The sequence below is a fragment of the Centroberyx gerrardi genome, chromosome 18 (genome assembly GCF_048128805.1).
Source record: "Centroberyx gerrardi isolate f3 chromosome 18, fCenGer3.hap1.cur.20231027, whole genome shotgun sequence".
Taxonomy (NCBI): domain Eukaryota; kingdom Metazoa; phylum Chordata; class Actinopteri; order Beryciformes; family Berycidae; genus Centroberyx; species Centroberyx gerrardi.
The window spans coordinates 9,214,673-9,235,053 of NC_136014.1; the positions used below are offsets into that span (position 1 = coordinate 9,214,673).

The window sequence follows — 20,381 nt, forward strand, 5'->3', positions numbered from 1 at the left end:
ATGAATTTTCATTTAATTTCAACATATGTTGCAACTTTTTACCAATACAAAGTACCAAAGTGAAAATTAAGGATCTATCTTATTTAAGGAAACACCACCATAACACAATATAATCCATGCTCTCATCAAAACTTTCAAAATAAAACTCTAATTGATTAACAAATGTAACGTTTTTGGTTTGAGTAATGTAAAGTACTAAAGTGTAAAACTGAGAATTTGCATAAGAAAATACCATGCTTATTGTGTAAATATAAGCTTTTTAGTAGGCCTATTTATGTTAAAGCTATAGATTCATATAAAGTTCCATATTTAATCTAATCAGTCCATAGAGTATTTTTGATTCAATTTTTGTTTCCCTTTATATGCAACACGTTTGTTTTACAAGACAACAAATGTTATGCTTTTATTTTGAAAGCAAATTCGCCTCACTACCGCTCTTATCCTTGCTCTCTGTGTGTGTCTTGACGCCGCTCTCCCTCTCACTCTCTGGGTCTGGATGGGGAAGGGAGGGCCCTCCGATCCGATGTAACCCAACACCTGGCGCCCACCCCTCCCAAATCTCAACAGATACATTACACGAGGAATGCAAGGACTGTGTTTTATCTGAGGGGACACAGTACAAACACTGTCTCTATATTCTTGTCTTAAAATAAAGAGATGAAACGCGCCGTGAGGGAAATGATACCGTGGCAGAATGTTTGGGGCTTTCTCAAATGGCATCTGTTTGATCAGTGTATGTGTGTGAGTGTGTATGTGTGTGTCATAACTTAGCCTACACACACATAACACCTGAAATCTCCACATTTGCCCCCCGGGCCACCCTTGCCTGGGGAAAAGTACCACAGCCCCGAGGGCAGGGTTTATGTTGGCAGACGTGGAGGATGGTGTGTGTTCCTGTGTCTGCGCACAGACGCGCGCTCTGGACTGCAACATTTGTCTCAACACACACGGCTATGAGTTTGGAACAACAGATACTTTTAGAACTGGACTTAGTTATTCTCTGGATGGTAAAGACCCGACCAGAGGATTAGGCTACATTATGTCTCCCAACTGGTGATGTAAATAAAAAGGTGGATAAACTATTTCAGAAAAGTATGAATTCTATATTTTATTTTTCCTTAAAAGACCATATTCATGCATCCGTTTGATGTAGGCCTACACTCTGAATTTAGGTCATAACGATTCATGTCAAACTAAAAAAGGAAAGTAAACTCTATTCCGCAAATAAAAAAGGTGCGGTTTAGGTGGCTCCACTGCATCCCTGCTCTTCCTTCCTTTCTCTCCTCCTAAGTTACACTCACTCACTCTCTCACTCTCCCTTGTCTGTTTCAGTTACAGAACTTTCACTAGGTCACCAAACCCCGGAGAGACAGACAGGTAGACAGGCAGAGAGACAGGCAGGACAGGACAGGACAGGGCACGACAGGACAGCAGGGCCGCTTCAGAGCCTCTCTCCCTCTCCTCCCTCGTCCCATGCAGCCTCCCTCTGCTCTGGTTTGAGGAATCCAGGGACCGCGCTCGTGTAAACAGAAACCCGATCCGGTGCGCAGGGCTTGGGTTTCGCCCCCGCGCGTAGACCCACGGATGATACCCGATCCGGCCCGGCTTTGGGAACAGGGCTTATCTGATGCCTCACAAAAGGCCTCTCTCTCTTTCTCTCTCTCTCTCTCTCTCTCTCTCTCTCTCTCTCTCTCTCTGCCTCTCAATAACAGCGCACATCTGGTGCCTCTGCAGGGAGTGCTGTCCCTTTAGGTTCCTCTGGGGGGGGGGTGAAGGGTGGGGGTGAGGGGAGGGGGGGTCAAGCCGGCTCACCATTCCCTCAGAAAATCCACTTACACAAATGGCAGAGAGGACTAGAGACAGTATTTATAGGCCTAAAGTTACAATCCCCAACATCTGGACTGAATCATAAAAAATTGGCCACTTTGTGTATCCCGATGTATCATTATTTGCGTTGACTGTCCACGGACGCATGATTACAGTGCGCTCGCCCTGTCAATTTAGGAGATGATTGAAAATGCTGGTGTACAGTCTCCCATATTAGCAGAGAGGGATGTAAGATGATCCCTCTGTGATTTGGAGTGACACGTTGCCGCCGTTGGGGGGCGGTATCTACCCGTTCGTCCTGAGCGGCCGTGCTATGTGGCCAGTTCTGATGTTTGCCCTGCATCAAATTACCTCCACACGCGCCCATGATTGGTGGGTTGTCTGTTTATGTCCCAGAAACCAAATATCTGTAAACTGTCGACGTGCATAACAGCGTTTCTGTGCTACTTCTCCAGGTTACAGCAGATTTTTTATTCTAGTTGACTAATGACAACTTTAAACATATTTCTTCAAATGTTCTTTTGTGGTGGCAAAAGGGCATTTAACCCAAACCCAGCAAAAGAGCTATTTCAAACTGTGGCTCTCTAATGATATTACATCAAACAACTGATATTTTAAGAACCATTTGTTCCAGCTGAACTATAATTTGGAGAACTACAGGCCTAACTTTTTTTTTCTCTTTCCAACAAGCCCAGCCCTAAACACTAGGTGTCGCTGTTGTCATAGTCACTTAAAACCTGCAGAGGCTGTGCAACAGGTTGGATTCAATTTTGAATGTTGTCTATTGATTATGTTTCTACCTTTTCATTCGATTTTTTTCCCCTCACCAATATAAGTCTAAATGAGGCTTTTGGGTTTCACCTGTTGAAACAGAGATTCATCTTATGTTTCAATAATAGTAATGATAGTACTACTACTACTAATTATAATAATAACAATAATTATAATCATAATCATAATCATAATCGTAATAATAATAATAGCCTATAATATAGAGGTGGGACTAGTCGCAAGCTTATAACCAGAAGTCATTGGTTCGAATGAAAGTGAATAAGAAACTCCCTCTTGCCCTTGAGCAAGGCACTTCACCCCAAACTGCTCCAGTGGAGCCACCAGTGAACTGCTGTGGTTGTACTGGGAATCTGGAAGAGAGCATGCGCGCTCCGTTGACTTTCACTGGGTACCCTAAATCTTTAAAACCATAATTAAACAATTTCCACGCTTCAAGTTCAACTCTTCCCCATACTTCTGTGTTTCCCTTTACTCACACAACTCCTCCCAGTATTACAGTTGTATTTACATATATCAGTATTTGCCACCATGTTGGGGAGCCTGTCTGTATCTATAGGCTACGTCACATCAGACCTGCTGCTGGTATAAAAAGCTCCGTCAGTTGCAGCGACCACATTAGAGAGAAGCAGCGTCTGTGGGCAGCGTCCTCCATCTGGCCAAATCTTTGCAAAAATATAAAAAAAAAAATGTCTAAAATGACGATTGTTCAACTTGGAGTGATTGTGTTCGCCATATGTTTATCAACACAGGTAGGTTGATATTGATATTGTATTCGTTGATGTATTGCTTCTTTGGAGAATTGATTTTATTTATTATAGATAGAAGTTTATTGTGTAGTGGTGGGTAGAATTGTGCTTATTTAGGCAATTATAGATAGAAATGTATTGTGTGTTGGTTCGTTATCTGGCTTGCTTATGTGTTGGACAGGTGGATAACATCCTACAAATTAGTCGGTCGAGGGTCTAGACTGCAACAGGCTAGACTGAGTTCCCCCCAGGGAAATTAACAGGATCACGAATCCAGTCTGTTTCTTATAAATTGGCCCGGCTGTTCGTTGAATTAGGACAAGATTCCCAGTCATATTTTTTCCACTTTTTTTTATCATTTTTATCTCTTATGATCCTATCTTACACTCGAGCGAATGAATGATTCAAGGGGAGTGTATCGTCTACCTGTGCAGAGGTGGGGAGGGAGGCTAAAGTTTCTCTCGGCGCGGTGTGCCAGAAGAAACCTGAAACGGACGCGCCGGCCATCCGTTTGCGCTTATCTGTTTTGCAGGCTTTGTTGTTAACAAGGTAGACTACATCATTAGCGAGAGGAGTTGCCAGAAATAACGGCAATCGTTTGAAATTTCTTTTCACATTTTAATTAGTGTTTTGGAATTCACTGGCTTTCGCTACTGTCCCAGTATCACAGTATGCTCCATTCAGGCTTATTCTAATTATTATTCTAGTTTTTGTGAAAGCTCACCAGTTAGGCCTAATTGACAGTCTATATGGAGCACCTGGTATTCATCGTTAGTTTATTTCTTAAGAAGCAAGCAGAAGCTTTGTAGTAGAACTCTCTTCATCCTTCCTCCTCCTCCTCCTCCCTCCCTCCCCAACAGGTGGTCTCCCAGAACACCACAGACCCCACGGCGGGGGGGAACTCCACCAACGCAGGCTCCAACCCCAACGCCACCACCATGGCCACGGACACCTACAGCAGCTCGGCCAACTCCACCTCCCCCACCGCAGCGGGCGTCTCACTGCAAGCGGGCGTCTTCTCCCTCCTGCTCCCCGTCATCATGGCGACCTCTCTCCTGCACCACTACTGTTGAAGCCTGGACTCCCCCCCCCCCACACACACACCCAACCCCACCCTCCTTCTTCCTCTCCCCCTCCAACCCGCCTCCCATCCCAGCAGCCCCGCCGACCCTCTCCACCCCTCCACCGCACTGAACAGAGACCACAAGACTAACTAACATGGATGGACTCCACAACCCTCTTCGTCCTCCTTAAAAAAACAACAAAAATACAGGTGTCATTTCAAGAGACTGACATTTCTCTCAAAAAAAAGGGGGGTGTAACCGTCACTGGAGACCATCACCAAGTCCCGCTCCCCCCCCCCCCCTCTCAGCCCCCTCAGCACGGAGTCAAGAGGAACGGCGGCGCGCCCCAGCTTCCCTTTTGGCTTGCGTTTCCATAGTCACGCCATCACATTTTGGAGATGCTCAGGGCTGCGCGGTTGTTATGTCACATGTCTTGATAAAAAGAAAAGAAAAGAAATGCGGACCACTTGAGTGTACAGAGGTTCTTTTTGTGGTTTCAATTTCACCTGGCGATGAATATCCAAACGCTTTTGTATGTAAAGTGAAGTTTGGGCACATAGGAGATTCAAAAAAAAAAGAAAAAAAAGAAAAAAAAAATTGAGCCAGATGACATTTCAGTTGGGTTTTCAGAATTTGGCTTCATGAGTCTTTTTATTGGAAATGTCAGAGAGATGTATGTAGCAAATGAGTTGCCACAGGACTTCTGTCAGTTTTGCCTTGTGATTTTTAAAGAGTTCTGGTCTTTTACAAGGAGGGTATGACTGGCACCTTTCCCCCTTCATCCATGGGTTAGACCCAGGAAATGACTGTACGTAAACATATGGGAAGGGTTGATGTTAGATTTATATTTCCCCCTTATAGTTTATATTTTGTATAAATGGAAATGTTATAATGTTTGTTAGTTTGGGTAAGATAATGGAAGAAATGACAATGTACAATAAATTATGAAAAATGACAACTGTACTTGTTTCTTTGATTCTTGTTTTGTCCAGCTTATAATAAAAATGTTTTACTTTTACTACTGCTGATACTGATATTTTAGCCAGTAGTCGATCTAATAGTGCATCATGATCCACTCTGTCAGATCAATGTAACTTGTAACTTCTCTGCTGGATCTCTGTCCATAGAGTCATCCTGATATAGCTGGTTAATGGGGTGTGGTGATGATGTATTCATTATTATTGAGCTGCCACAGGGTCTAGACAGACAGCTGCTGAGCTGGCTATAGGGCCAGAGATGGACTCAGCATTCCCTGATGCCCCCTTGATCTCCTCTGGATTAGAGCCAGAGCAGCACACACTGACTGGGACTAAACCAGTACCAGCCTCCATGGTATTCTACTGATGTACAAACTCTACACAAGAACTGGCTCCAACATTTAGATCTTTCTGATTCTTGGTAAATTGTTGTGTACAATGAAGAGAGTAGGCATGTTAAAAAACAAACAACTCTCTGAAAGCCTGTGCAGACCTGTATCATTATTTATATCATTCTCTTACCCATGATTGCATAATTTTTCAGCCTGCCAACAACTGGAGGAATGAAAAAAGAATTTAAGGATCGCCTGAGGGAAAACGATTTCACATTTGATTAGGTATTGAAACAAGTTTGACTGTTGGCTGTTACCCGACACTGCCTCGTTTTGTCTATGTCCCAGTGCTTAATTTTCCTGAGAACAGCTAACATATTTGTATAGCCATACACTGATATCAATACAATTAAATAAGGAATTCAAAATGAAAATATATCTCTGTAATGTACTACAATGGGTGAAGAGTTTCACTCTAAATGGGATATGCACTATCTGGAAAAAGTCACACAACGTTTATGGAGTAATTGCCAGCATGAAAGTCAAATATATAATGAAAAAACATTTTAGTCAGTATAGTTAGTAGCTATTTCAAGACTTTCACACATAGAACACTTAGAATTTGTGGAATCAGCTGTATTTTTTAGATAATGAGTGACGAATTTCAGTCAGTAATGTTTTCTCTAATGGGATTTTTAGCATTTTGGGATGAAACTCTTTAAATGTAAACCTTCTGCCTTTGATTAGAATGACTGTAATGTAAGTAATTCAGTCTTCATCTGGTTTTCTGTGTCCATTTTAAACTTTGCTTTGTGTTCTTCGCTATTGGTCTTTCTGAGAAGTCCAGTAAAAATACTAGAAATGATCAACAACTGCACCCAAAACAGTGCTATGTGGTTTGAACGAATGTGGTGATGGCAGAATGAGTAACGTGCGGCTCGGAAATGCCTCAGCACCAGTAAAGCCAGCCTCACGACTCATTAGACAAGGCTATTGTCTCTCTATCCTCTCTGCACTATTAACCTCTCCCCACACAACTCCATCTCCCCACCGTCCGCCCCTCCCTTTCACATCACTTTTCCGGATCCATCCATTTACTGTCCTCTACCACTCTGGTCTTCAGGGGTTGTATGAATTAATCTTCTCAGAAACGTTTTTTCCAAATGCTGATTAAAAAAAAAGTTATTTTAGAATGGTGTTCAGACCAATCTTTAGTAATGACGCAGAAGATTTGTCAGCTGTTACAATGGGTGGATTGCTGGGGAATAAGGGATGACAACTCATTGAATGATTGGGTTCTTTTTATACTTAGAATATTTATGCAATACTGGGAAAACACATTGAGGGACAGGGCCCTCTTTTTAAAGAATGCAGAGAGAAACAAAACCGAGAGAAAGACATAAACAATATTTACAATCATCAATGAAAACATTCACAAATCATCAATTCAAACATTCACCAATCATCAATGAAAACATTCACAAATCATCAATTAAAACATTCACCAATCATCAATTAAAACATTCACCGAACATTAACTGAAACATTTAAATTTCAAGCTAATCAGATTCTTTATCAGATTTCTGAATTGTTCCATTGTAACCAAAGCATAAAGCTTCAGGATAGTTCAGTCCGGATATGTGGAGCACAAAATCTAAAAGTGTGCTAATGCGAGGAGCCTGGAGCACCAGCCTGTCCTGAGAGGTCTGATAAACTCCAGCTCTCTAGTCAATAATCTAGTCAATAATATGGTGGTAAGTTTTGGAGAAGAGCTTTATAAATAAATAATAACCAATGCTGGTCTCTTCTCATATAAAGAGAGGGCCAGCCCACAAGTACCCTAGGCATCTCTGGTTATAAATCTAAGTGCTGCATGTTAGGCAGCATCTAGGGGCTTTAGAGTGGAGGTGGCTGCATGTTTGTAGATTACATCACCATAGTCTAAAGCAGACAGAAAGGTTGCTTCCACAATCCTCTGTCTACAGAACTCAGGGAACCAAGCCTTGATTATACAAAACCTGAGCTTCATTCTCAAAATTTCAGTGTGTCAATGTGGGTCTCAAAAGTGAATTGTTCCTCCATCCATATACCTAAATGTTTTTTACAATATTATATTATGCTGAGAGATTCTGTCAATATGAGTAGTATTTAAAGTGCTGCTCTTCAAGTTGCTGTAATCAATATTTCAGGCTTTAGAGAACAGCATATACAGTATTTAGTTTTATCAGCATTTGTTTGAGGCTGATAAGAGCTTTCTGTTGGCATTGAAGGAGAGCTGCAGCTTTAATAGACAGTTGAATCGAATCAGCATAACTGTAAAGTAGCCTAGTGTGTCGTCAGCATAGAGATGTACATTACCACCGGCGGGTAGAGGTACGCACTCTTCAGCAACAGTAGCTGGGCAGCTGATTGTGTTTCTTAAGGTAGCTACAACTCTTCCTTCTCAACATAATTCAAGACATGATTAACTTCTGTGCTGATTTTGACTGGGAACTGATCATTTTGTGTTTAGATAATGTTAGTTAACTGGTATCTGGTTAGCTAACTGTCACTGTCTTGTTTGCGTCACATTTGCACACTGCTTAACAGGTGGCTGGCTCTTGAAGCTACAACTAGTGCTTTAGAGTAGACACTGACCAATATGTGCTGGAGCTAAAGACAAGACAGTTTCCTGTGTCACAGTAAGTCAAATTTGGAAATAAATCTACCTTATCATACTATTCACTGTTACTTATAATATTACTGAATGGAGCTACACCCAAACTAAAGAACAACAATCTTTTTCAAGCATCTCACTTTTTCTTGCCCAGTTATATATTTAGACATTATTTGCACACAGCCATTTCTTGGTGGACCTCCATGATGGCGCCAGCTGTGATTGCTAGGAGATTTGTGAAGCAGCTGCAAAGCAAAGCGTTTATAGTGAACAAGACTGATCTAATATTGAACCTGGAGGAACTATCTTTCTGACAGGTAGTTTTGAAACCAGCCACAGGATCAAGGCCAATGAAGGAAAATCTCGGTAATAGGCTAGCAGGGAATGATCAACATTAGCAAATGCTTTAGAAAGGTCTACAAAAAGAGCAGCGCAATCTATCCAAAGCAGTTACAATATTGTTAGACTGTACAACCAGTGAAGTAGCAGAGATGGTACGATGTTCAGCCTTAAATACAGATGAATGAATTCTTAAAACAGAATGCCTAGCAACTGTGGCTAAGCAGGACAGTTTGGAGATTGGGCAATAGAAACTCCAATATATGCAAGGGAAGTACATGAGCAACTTTCCACACTTTAGGGATTATTTCTGAAGTAATAGTTTCATTGAATATATGTGCTATGTGCTCTGTAATCAAAAGAGCAGCCAAGAAATGTCTTCAAGCTATCCACCCCAGTTGATTTTGTCAGAGTCAATAGCACTAAGTGCAAAAACTTGATGATGTAACACGGGGCAAGGTAAAGAGGGGCACTATTCTGTCCATGAAAAGCACTATAAAATTACTTAGATGAGATGGCCCTTGCTTATCAGGAAGGTTGTCTTTTCATTCGTTCTCAAAGAGATGCCGGCAGCAATAAAATGCCTATTAAAGGCAGAGACTATCTCCTGTTGACCCGTTATTAAATGATCAGTCATGAGCAGGAAGAGAGGCAATGCCTTTCCTCTTAGTGGCATTTACTGTCTTCTAAAATGTTGCTGGGTTAGCAGTAGAGTCAGTGATTGAATTAATGTACAGTCGTATTCTGATTCGCCTTTCCTCACAGAGGAAGATTTCACATTAAGCCTCCTGAAGGCGAGCAGAAGAGATGGGATCCCCTGAGCATCTAGACAGTGTGAAAGATTTGTTTCTTTTTCCTTGGATTTTCTGTTGATGACGTTTGGGTTTCTGTATTTTGCTCTTTTCTTTGTCTGTCCAGACATGGTGGCTATCGCTGCCCAAGCTAACCCAGTTCTTCTTTTATTTATTCCAAACATCGGTTTCCTTAACGCATCACTTCCTGTGTTCTAGGAGATTTTTCCCGGGAAAGAGCTACCAGACACCAAGTGTTTAGAACAGCAAATGTAAAAGCTGCCATGAACTGGCTATTGGTTGAATCACTGTTGTGTTATATCAATCGGTGATAGAGAGTAAGCAAACTGGAAATGTATTTGTCTGAAAATGTTAATATGGTTTATTAATGCAAGCCCAGATCATCTCAGGAATATGTGTAAATCTTAGAAAATGACAGAAATAGTTCCTAAATGCTTTCTGGGCTTAGAGTTTCACCTAATAATTGATTAATAAATGTGTTTAGACTTTAATAAAAAAGTGGGAAGATTCCTCAGCTGAGGTGATAGGTGGGGATAATGTGGTTGATTGGGAACTTCATGTGAATCTCATTCTATTCATAGTATTCCCATGATGTCACATGCATTTCCTACCAATATGCTGCTTCACCGTATACACAGCTCATTGGCTGTGGCTGCCATCTGATTACAATCACCTAGTTATTTCCCTGCCAAGACAGCCGTGTGGTGATGTAACAGAATACTACGAATTCCCCTTTCACTCCCATGTCCTTTCTCCTCTACCTCATCTTGACTGATACTTCACCTTCATCCATCCTCCGTCCCTCGTCACTTATCTCCCTCCCCTTCCTGTTCCTGCTCACTATAGCGCACCCCCCCGCCCCCTCTGCCCCCCCGCCCCCCCGCCCCCCCGTCCCATCCTCTTAATACTGAGTAACACACAGTCACCTCCCATGTGGTGTGAGGCGTGACACATAACAGACCTTTAATCATTGATTGGCTTTATGAATTATTCAGACCACCGCCCATGTTCTTGTTACAGGGACTATGTGACACACACATATACAGTACATACATACACACGCCTCCCCAGCCCACACACACCTGTGCACCTTCTCTCAAGGGCCTTTCACACCTTTCCTTTCTTTTTGTTGTGAAAGCGAGGAGCGCTATCACATGATCACCAGGATGTCGTTAAACAGGACAGAGGTGTTTGTGTGCGCGTTCACGATCGCTCTTTGAGAACAAGTAAAAGAGTAAACGTGGGTGTGTGTGTGTGTGTGTGTGTGTTGATAAGGTAGGGTGGTGGGGGGATTGATATTAGATATAGTCAGGTTTCTTTCACTATAGGCTGCTGAGGCCCCCTGACTTGGCTCAAGTTTCTAATGAAGGCCTCACTAATGGGTTGCTTACAGCCTCTTGAGAAGACTAGAGAGACAAGAAAGAAGCTTTGTGGCTGTGTATTTTTACATTACTTGAGTAGTATTTGAGTGTACATGAGACTTTACTGGTCTAAATCCAAAAACACACATTGAAACCGATGTCTCTTGTAGTGTTCAAATATACATTGCGATGTGACGAGATGTTAGCTGTATGGGCGAGAGTACGCTTCCCCTATCCAGGAAGTCGTTCAGACCTCATGAATTATCCAGCCCACACCTCAGACTGATGCGCGGCTCTGTGTCACACCTGTCCAGCCCTGGGCTTGTTGCCTAGCACCAGAAATCCTCTCTCTCTGCGTTGGCTAATTCACAGACACGAGATGACGAATGTGAAGATGGCCGAGGCCTCCGAGGTCTTGGGCTGACAAAACAATTACCGAGCCGAGCAGTTGCTCACACAGTGTTCCTACAGAAGGGTCCCCCTTTGATTCAAAGAACATCAAGTAGCTTTTACTTTGCTTGCCGGAGAGGAGAAAAAAACAAGCAGCAGCTGGAGGCTCATGTCAGTAAGCTTCAAAACAATCTATTCCGTGGAACATACAATGGTAAAAATATAAGCTTGGATCCTGCTGTGTATATATAGTTTTAATGAGCCACACATACATGGCACATTCAGTCCAGAGAAGAGCATCACATAACACTGAAGCAACCCAAACAAATGTTTGAGCATCTGAGTGTCTTGTGTTCCTGGGCTGATTTGCTTAAATAAATAAGCTCACTCTAATGGCTCAGCCTTGGGGTTTGTCACAGGTGAAGCAGGGGCTGTAGGGGAGATAAAACATTAAGTAGATCTAGTAAGGGTTATTTATACAGTCCCAGCTGCATATACATGGGATGGAACAGAGGTGTAGAATTTAAGGTAATGCTGTTACACATCGCTGTTGTCCTGCAAAAGAAACTCTCAGCTCCAGTTTTGGTGATTTTCAAGTTTTAACATTGACTGAAGTATTACATGCTCCTCTATGGGTTTAGAAAATTTGACCTTCCTTGGTCTTATGAAACCCTTTGAAAATCCACTGGATAAAGTCTAAAATGCATGGTGGTCAATCTGAGAACAAGGCTATTTTTCTTAGTTCCTGAAAAGTGGACATTTTAGAGATATAATGTTTATCTATGCTAGTCTTATCACACAGTATGTGACAAATTTCACAGTGGAACTTTGTCAAATTAAGAATGGATTCTGTTGAAGACTTGTATAAGATGCAAACTCAAATCCAACATATACAACAACGGACAATCGGCCTCAGTCAGCGAATTTGCTTCAAGGAATCAACAGGTTTGTTGGCAATACAACCAAAGTCATTCAAATCATGATGAGCCGCCCTGCTGGTGAACCAAACAACAATCTTGTCTTAAGCAACAAAGTGTCTTCTGTGTTTTCTTTTGTTTAGTCTACATAGGATCACAGGGAGCAGGACAATTTGCACAAATTTACATATTTTCAAAACCTCTGTCTCAGATTTGCAAAGTTTCCATCTTGAGAAGATTACTTTGCATTTAAAATCCATTTTATCTCAGTCAGTCAAATAAACAGTTTATTTCAAATTACTGATTGTATCATCAACCATTATGTACCATGTGTTTCAAAAGTAGGTATACATTTTTTAATAATAGTAACAATGAAAAACAAAGCTGTATAATTTTAGTCATTTCTAACTTATTTTGTAATGTTACTTACATTAAAAGTACAAGTGTACTTTTGAAACACTTGGTAGGATATATGTAGGCCTAATATGTTTCTGAATAATCCACCAATTAATCATTTACTTTTTTCTAGTGTCTACAGTCTGAGTGCTGTGTTTTTTACTTTTTGATGATCAGATTACTCTAATAAATTCTCAGTTTCTTGCTCCCCCTGTTTATGCCACTCCTCTATCCCAGGCTGCAGTATTTAACTTTGTAGAGCTATCAGCAATGAAACAAGTAGTCATGAATATAGCCTTTGCAGACAGTTTTAGCCTGCAGTTACAATAGTTTACAGCTATTGAGACCATAGATAATCTTTTTGTTCGGCTCTAAAGTGAAAGGTCTTGTAAAATTTTGATTCGATTTGATTAGATTCTCGACGCTCTGGCTGCCAGCCTGAGGAGAGAGTTGTTCTTGTTTCCAGGTTCTGATTAGGTTGTTTCTGCACTGCAATCAATCATGTGTGAATTCAATGAGTGATGCTCACCTGTAAGGTCTGAGCTACATGTGAAAATTGAATAGAAGTCTCTTACAGATTCCTAGTGAGTCCAAAAACACACAACAACACAGAAATCAATCAATCAATTTATTCTCTCTTGGAAAATGTGGTTTGCAGACAGAGTTTGCAGTAACAACATGATAAACTCACATTATAAGGAACAACAAAACCACAATAAACCCACCACCGACAAAAAAAATCACATAAAAGCGCAATAAAACACATAAAAAAATGTCACAACATTTACCCATACAGACCGACACCAGTTGATAAGAGCAGACAGGGAGTGAATAGTTCAATAGAGAGTAATAAAAGGTCTCATCTCTGCAAAATCCAAAGTTCTTGTAGAGGCATAACACACTACCTGGTTTCAAATAGAGCAATCTAATCACAGTGGGGAGTCATGAATCCCTTGATCTTTTACTCTTGAGTTTAGGCATCTGATGCAGTCTGGCCTATCAGGGGGTGACCAGGGCTGTGGCCTTCCTCACCACATGCCTCTCACAGATTTCAGGCAGTCATGTCTGACTCACAAACCTTATTTCACCAAGCTCGCCAGTTTCTTTTCACTGCTCGAGCTGCCGAACAAGGCTCCGATAAAAAAGGTTTAAACAAACTCCCGCCCCCCCCCCAAAAAAACCCCAAAAAACAAGGTCATCATTTTAGGAACAAACAAACCTTCTCTCAGATTGCGTCTGTCTCACAGCAAAGTTTGCAAGCAGTAATAGTTTCCAGATACTTAAAGTGAATCGCCGATTCAATTTCCTCGCCTTTTATTACAGGGAATAGGTTTTAAATCTCAAAAATCTATTGCTACCTATTGGCTCTGCCCTTTGTATTGATTCATTCAACTCAACTCAAAATGGTTTTTACTTATCTGATTAGAAATGAGTAAGTTGTACCTGGGGGAACACACTGTGTACGAGAAGTAGGAATGCATGAAGCCTGAAGGTCTAACAATCGACTGTACACAATAGTTTGAGGCTCTGTTTGTCTTTATGTTTAGAAGACATATAGGCAATGGCTTATAGTATAATAGGCAACAACTTACAGGATGCTACTGTATCTGTGCAATGAAGTCAATCTTAAATGATTAAAGAACAACAAGTCACAGGAATATTTCTGGAGCATGAGGTCCATAATGACCTGGAGGAGAGGGATACGCTCTTGACAGAAGAGGGGAAAGGCTGACACCAGAGATAGTGTAAATCTATCAGTGACAGGACCAAACAGCCCATAGCTGAAGGCTCCTTCCTGCCAGATGGTCACTTATATTTTAGGAAGCCTGTTGCTTTTGGCCACAATGAGCCTCTCCTTTGCTGTATCAATAAGTGGATCAATTAGCATAGATGGGGCAGACCTATATGAAGCTGTTTGGATTCTCTCTCTCCTCTCCACTAATCACATGTATCTTGTGAATTAGGACCGCACATGGCTCCCCTGTTCCTCTGTACAGTTTCTCTGATTCATATCGAGTGGCTGCTGTCACCATGGAAACTAAAAAAAAATAAAAAAAATAAAAGGAAAGATGTTCGACAACGATCCCGGAAAACTGTCCTGTTGGGTAAATGTGTCCTTGCTAAATTGCACCCCAGAGATTAAGAGTATTTATCAGCCGATCAGAAAAAGAACATATCGTGAGAGTCGACTGCAACACTAGATTGCGGCTGATTTCTGACCACATAAATAAATATGTGCCTGGTTGTTCTTGCTGTCACAGAACGGCCTCGTCCCTCCGTGAGCCGCCACAACCCTGCATGACCTGCTTCACATGACAGCAGCGAGCGCCCGCTGAGCTAACCTGATTTCATAAGCAAATCAGGTTTCTATCCCAGATTTACACTGCTGCCGTCCCTGCTGTCGGCGGCCACCGAACCCAGTCGAGCGTCCTGGGAGACCGGCTCTGATCTAGCTAACTGCATATCTAGGACGAGCTCCATCCTCCCATGTCTGTCTAACCTTTTGGAAGGACACCTGATGCCACCTGATGCCACCTGTTCGCTGGGAATAGCTCCCACCCACTCTGCGTGTCGAAAGAAGGCCATATGAGAAGCCCGGCCGGGAGCCTACAACGTACATGAATTAACCCCCGAATACAATGACTGTTGAATATGCGTGAGAGAGAGAGTCTGTGTACCTGAGTGCCATCTGTTCCGGCCTGTGGGCCGACAGAGACACAATGTATCTCTCCAAGCTGCACTTGCCTGTCAGAAACACCTGACAGATTAAAAAAAACAGCACACATAAGTCTTAAAATTGGCTTCACTGCCAAGAATCTCAGAGGAGATCTCATTAAAAGCAAAAAGAAAAATCTAAGGAATTCTGACAATTAGATTTTTATTATGCAATATCTCTCATATTCAGTAATAGGCCATTTGAGTATTGGTTATGCAGCTGAGATAAGTATGGATGTTGTAAGCTCCCTGTAGTTTTATCATCCAACTGTGAATGACAATCTGGTATTTAGGAGTACTGCTATGGGTTTTTAAAAGGCCGATACCAATATTTTTGTATTGAAGCTGTCGATAGTCGATATTTTGTGCTGATATCTTTAAATTTGACCATTTTCATCCCAAAAATAAAAAAAAAATGACAAGGATTCAGTGTTTCACCCAAACATTTTATTCTTGTCAGGGTGGAAAAGCCTCTGAAACAGAATTTAGACCATCATGGGACACTAAAACTCTCCATTGAAACCCAGACTCATTGTATTAGGTGGGTTAGCATCTCTATAAGGCAGGGTGAGGCAGATTTCATTTCAGGATTTACAGCCTGACACCCACTGAAGCTGTTGAAAAGGAACAGGAGGAACCTCCATCATATCAGAGGTGAACGACTGTCCAATATGCAATTTTTCATAACAGGCCAATATCAGCCCCCAAAATTGGTTTCAAAGCATGCTTAGGAGTAATACTGGATGTAGGCAGCAGTTTCATCCTTCAGGACTGACGATTATCATTCATCAAGCACAGGAGGTATGAAGGTGTGCCATGAGGTTGAATCTCAAAATGTCAGTGCCTAATAATATTTCAAATTAAGGTTGTGTTCAGAGTGAAATCCTAAGCTTTTTGCTTTTTCCCCCCCCTATTTCATATGGGCCCCTTTTTATTTTTAAATGTCAAATGCATTGCAGTTTACTTAGTGATCTTATCCTAATCTCGTTGGACCTCTGATATTGCAATTCAAATGATGCCATATGCCTGAAAATGTCACTCAACTATTGACCCTTAAAAAAATCTGTTACATTCGTGAATTTATGGTTTCGTTGTGTTTTTGTAGAAAAGCTTTTAAAACTGTTTTTTTTTTTGTGTTTTTGTGTAGAACAAGAAAAGAAAATGGGCCTTAGTTCACCCGTTTCTATCTGCCACATGGTCTTGATAGGCACATTGATATTCAAATCCAGTAAGATTACCTCCCATTGCCCAGACTGGAGTGTTTCATGGCAGAGATACATGGGATCCTCTTCATAAAGCCATACTGCGTCACCCATTGCCTTTCTAACAGTGTTTATGTATGTGGTTCTGGTTAGGAAAGTAGATGAGAAGACCATTAAAGGTTATAATAGACAAGTGCTTTTTAACTGGTGATGGTAGAACCCAAAAGTGGGTCACAAGATATTCTGACAGATAGGGAAATATCGTTTTACAGTGTCTGATATCGGCTTGGGACTCCATGACCAAGGTCAAAAAAAGAGTCACTGATATCATCCACCTCCTTTCCACTCTTTCTTTAATTTCATTACTTATTATTTTTACCTACAATTAGTGGTGCACCGCTGTAGGATTTCTGCTGTCAACCCCGACTCACATCTCTTACACGGGAAGCAAAATGAATCAATCCCTTGACCGCGACGTCCAAAGCGGAGGCCAACTGGTCATTTTGGCACGAGAGCTGCCGAGTCAGCTGCTGTTCCACGACCTGATGGTTTTCACTTCCCACAAGCTTTGTTAATTTGATATCTAGCACCTATAAACAGTTGTTTTCACTAGGTCAGCCACAGATTTGCATTGAATTTTTAAACTGTGGGTCAGTAAGTTGATTCTGCTGCATTTCAAATCTCTGACTCTCTAGGCATCAAGGAATTTACTTAAGCAGTTGATTCTCCATCACCAAAGTCCAGGCTAAAGATGAAAGGTGACCAGGCGTTGGACCGTTTTTATGAACAGGCCATTCTTGCCATTCTACTTTGTTATCATTTTATCTTGTATTTTGGTTTGATTTCTTGCACTTTTGTTTTGTATACCTTGATTTTATTTATTCGCTTATATTTTTCACTTTATGACTTTTTGGCTTTTTTTTTTTTAAAAAAAAACCACTTTGTAAGTCAAGCACTTTGTAACATTGGTTTTTAAAAGTTCCATACAAATACAATTTATTATCATAACTATTATTATTAGTATTATTATTATTAAGAAGGTCCTGGGTTCGATTCTCGGCTCTGGTCCTTTCTGTGTGGAGTCTGCATGTTCTTCTCGTGTTCACCTCATATCCAAAGACATGCAAGTCAGGTGGATTGGATTAGGTATGAATGTGTTTGTCTATCTGTATTTGCCCTGTGATGAACTGGTGACCTGTCCATTTTCCCTGCCTTCCACCCAATGCATGCTGGGATAGGCTCTAACCATGAATATGAATAAGTGGGTGAGGGTTAAGATTACTCTGAGCAAGGCCGGTCAACAGCGTTTGGGCAGGCGAGGAATGAAGAATTTCAGCTTGGTCTGCTAGTCTCTATACATATTGTCTATGTATCTGTCCCTATGTACTGATGTATGGTTTGATGTATCATGTGGCTAATGTGTTCTATACATGCTGTATTTGCATTTGCAAATCTATTCAGATTGCATGTTGGTATTGAGTTACACTGCACATTTACATGAAGCTGTGATTTACAACAAAAGGTGAATACTATTAGCACTACTCACCTTTAACAGTGAGTGAAGCTCCGTTCTTATTGTATCACACAAAAAAAACACAGTTTGGCCAGGAGCTCTTCTCTCATAATGGCTCTTCTTGTCTTTCCAGCTCATCATGATATCAGACAAGGCCTCCCTTCCTGTTCACACCTACAGATCACACCTACCCCCTCCTTATAAACAGGAAGTGTGTGTCTGTGGATTTGAATGGGAAATGCGATGTCTGATTAGGAGAGAAAATATTAGAGCATTGGTGGGAGTGTTGGAGCTGCTGTGTTGGAACGTCTTTAAACATAAAGGGGACTGGCTAAGCTTAACTGTTGAAGATGAAAACCTGGTGTGTGCACGGCGATGGAGATGGTTTATGATTACAAAACTGCAACATGTCAACCATAATTCCATAGCTCGTCATTATAACACATATACACCCAACCGTCTTTGAGCCTGTGCCTCTAAAATCGACTAAAGGGCCTTTTCGCCTTGATAATATCTCATTAGCGGCCTGCCAGCTCCACTCTCCACCCTACGCGTCTCCTCCCACCCCCCTCTTCTTCGCCTACACTCCACCAGCAAGCCAGTGACATTTGTATAATGAATGTGGTTCGTTTTCAGACGTCTGCCCAATTAGGTGTCAGACACCACGGCCGGTGGGGAAAGTTTAGTGTGTTTGTGGAAGTGGAATGTTCTCCGGCATGAGAGTTTGCGTGTGGATCCAAAAAGGCATTTGCTCTCTGCAGGTGTGCAATAGAATGAGGAAGACTTTATCTGTGCAATGCAATTCATAAATGTACAGGAGGTTCTCTGGGTGGCACTGGTGCAGAAAACTTTAAAGCTCACAGAGTATCGCAGTGTGTATTGAGGCAACACGCTGGCACTCAGTTTAAGATACTATATGATGCATGTGATAGACATACTGTATAACAGACAGTAGACTATATTCAGTATTCAACATTTAATATCTATGTGCATTCATGAAACATAACATGTATGGATTTACACTGGCAAAGTTCCCTTAGGCGAATAGGAATAAGGAATAACTTTTTCTTCAATATAGATTCTTGGGGTTATAATAAGTATTGTAGTAATAAGTACTGTACCTTGCTAACATTTCACTAAAGTAAAAAGCAAAGTAAAAGCAAAATTATTGGTGTAAAAAGTAGCTTAATTAAAATGAATCACAGTAAAAGTTACTGAGTTACTTAACGAAAACCCATACAAACAGAAAAATACAAATAAAAAAATGAATAAAATGTGTAAAAAAGCATGAATGAACACAATGATTTGTTGTGTGATAGGATAGTAACTGTGATTAAAAAAAGAATGCCCTTCCTCATTATTCAATGACATAATTATATTTATGTTTAATCTGGTTATAAACTATCCAACTAGACAACAACCAGGCAAACTTAAACCAATACCAACTAACCTTTGGGCGAATGTTAATTAAGCTATGGTCATGGATAAATTTGAGCATTTGATGTTAGCAGTTTGTTAAATTAATGCTTCCTCCAATGCTTGTGCAAGTTTGATGCAGATGCCATTTACTGTTTACTGCCAGTTTCTGACACAATGCTAATGGATGAGAGCCTACAACATTTGTACTAACAGATGTGATTTAAAATGTAACATAATATCCAAACAATACTAAAGTAAAAGTAAAGGTACTGACAAAAGGTGTGTACAAGTACACAAAAAAGCTACTCAGTTGCAGCACCAAGAGTAAATGTGATTTGTTACTTCCACCCTTGGTTCCAGTGTCACTTCGGTGCGAGGGAGGTGAGGCGTGGAGTTGTGGCAGGGATCGCCCATAAAAGTGACATCAGGGCGCAGCGAGTGAACACTCCCTTACACTCCCTCACACTCCCTCACACCTGGGCCCCTTCCAAACCCACCGCCCTCCTCCATTCCTCATGTCAGGATGAACTGGACGCTGCTCACACAAACAAAAAGGAAAACCCAGCCTCCACACCAGGCCACTTGCATTTAGGAAGCAGAACTCTTCCGAAACAACAACCAAAGAAGAAATGTGTGAGAAAAGCAAAAGTCAAACTTCATTTTCAAAATGATAAATATACTGTATATATATATAATATAAAAAAATTTGTCAGCAAGTGATAGGCTATCTTCTATATTTGAAAAAGTACCAGAGTGTGTTCTGATTTAGTGTTTTCCTGTCAATCCTTCTGTAATAGTAGATGCCACTTTTTCAAATGATGTATATCTCATTTTGGAGAGAAACTCATCATATCAGTGTGTGTGTGTGTGTGTGTGTGTGTGTGTTTGGGAGCAGTGTGTCAGCGTAAAAGTTCCAGTCTGTA

At 41.2% G+C, this 20,381-nt stretch overlaps 1 long non-coding RNA gene across 1 annotated transcript; it reads left to right on the plus strand.

Annotated features, from left to right (window-relative positions):
- Window positions 1-3,247: 3,247 nt before the first annotated feature.
- On the plus strand, window positions 3,248-5,447 carry LOC144542763 (uncharacterized). The gene is made up of 2 exons (XR_013507451.1): window positions 3,248-3,368; window positions 4,226-5,447. It is a non-coding gene; the product is annotated as an uncharacterized LOC144542763 (long non-coding RNA).
- The last annotated feature ends 14,934 nt before the right edge of the window (window positions 5,448-20,381 follow it).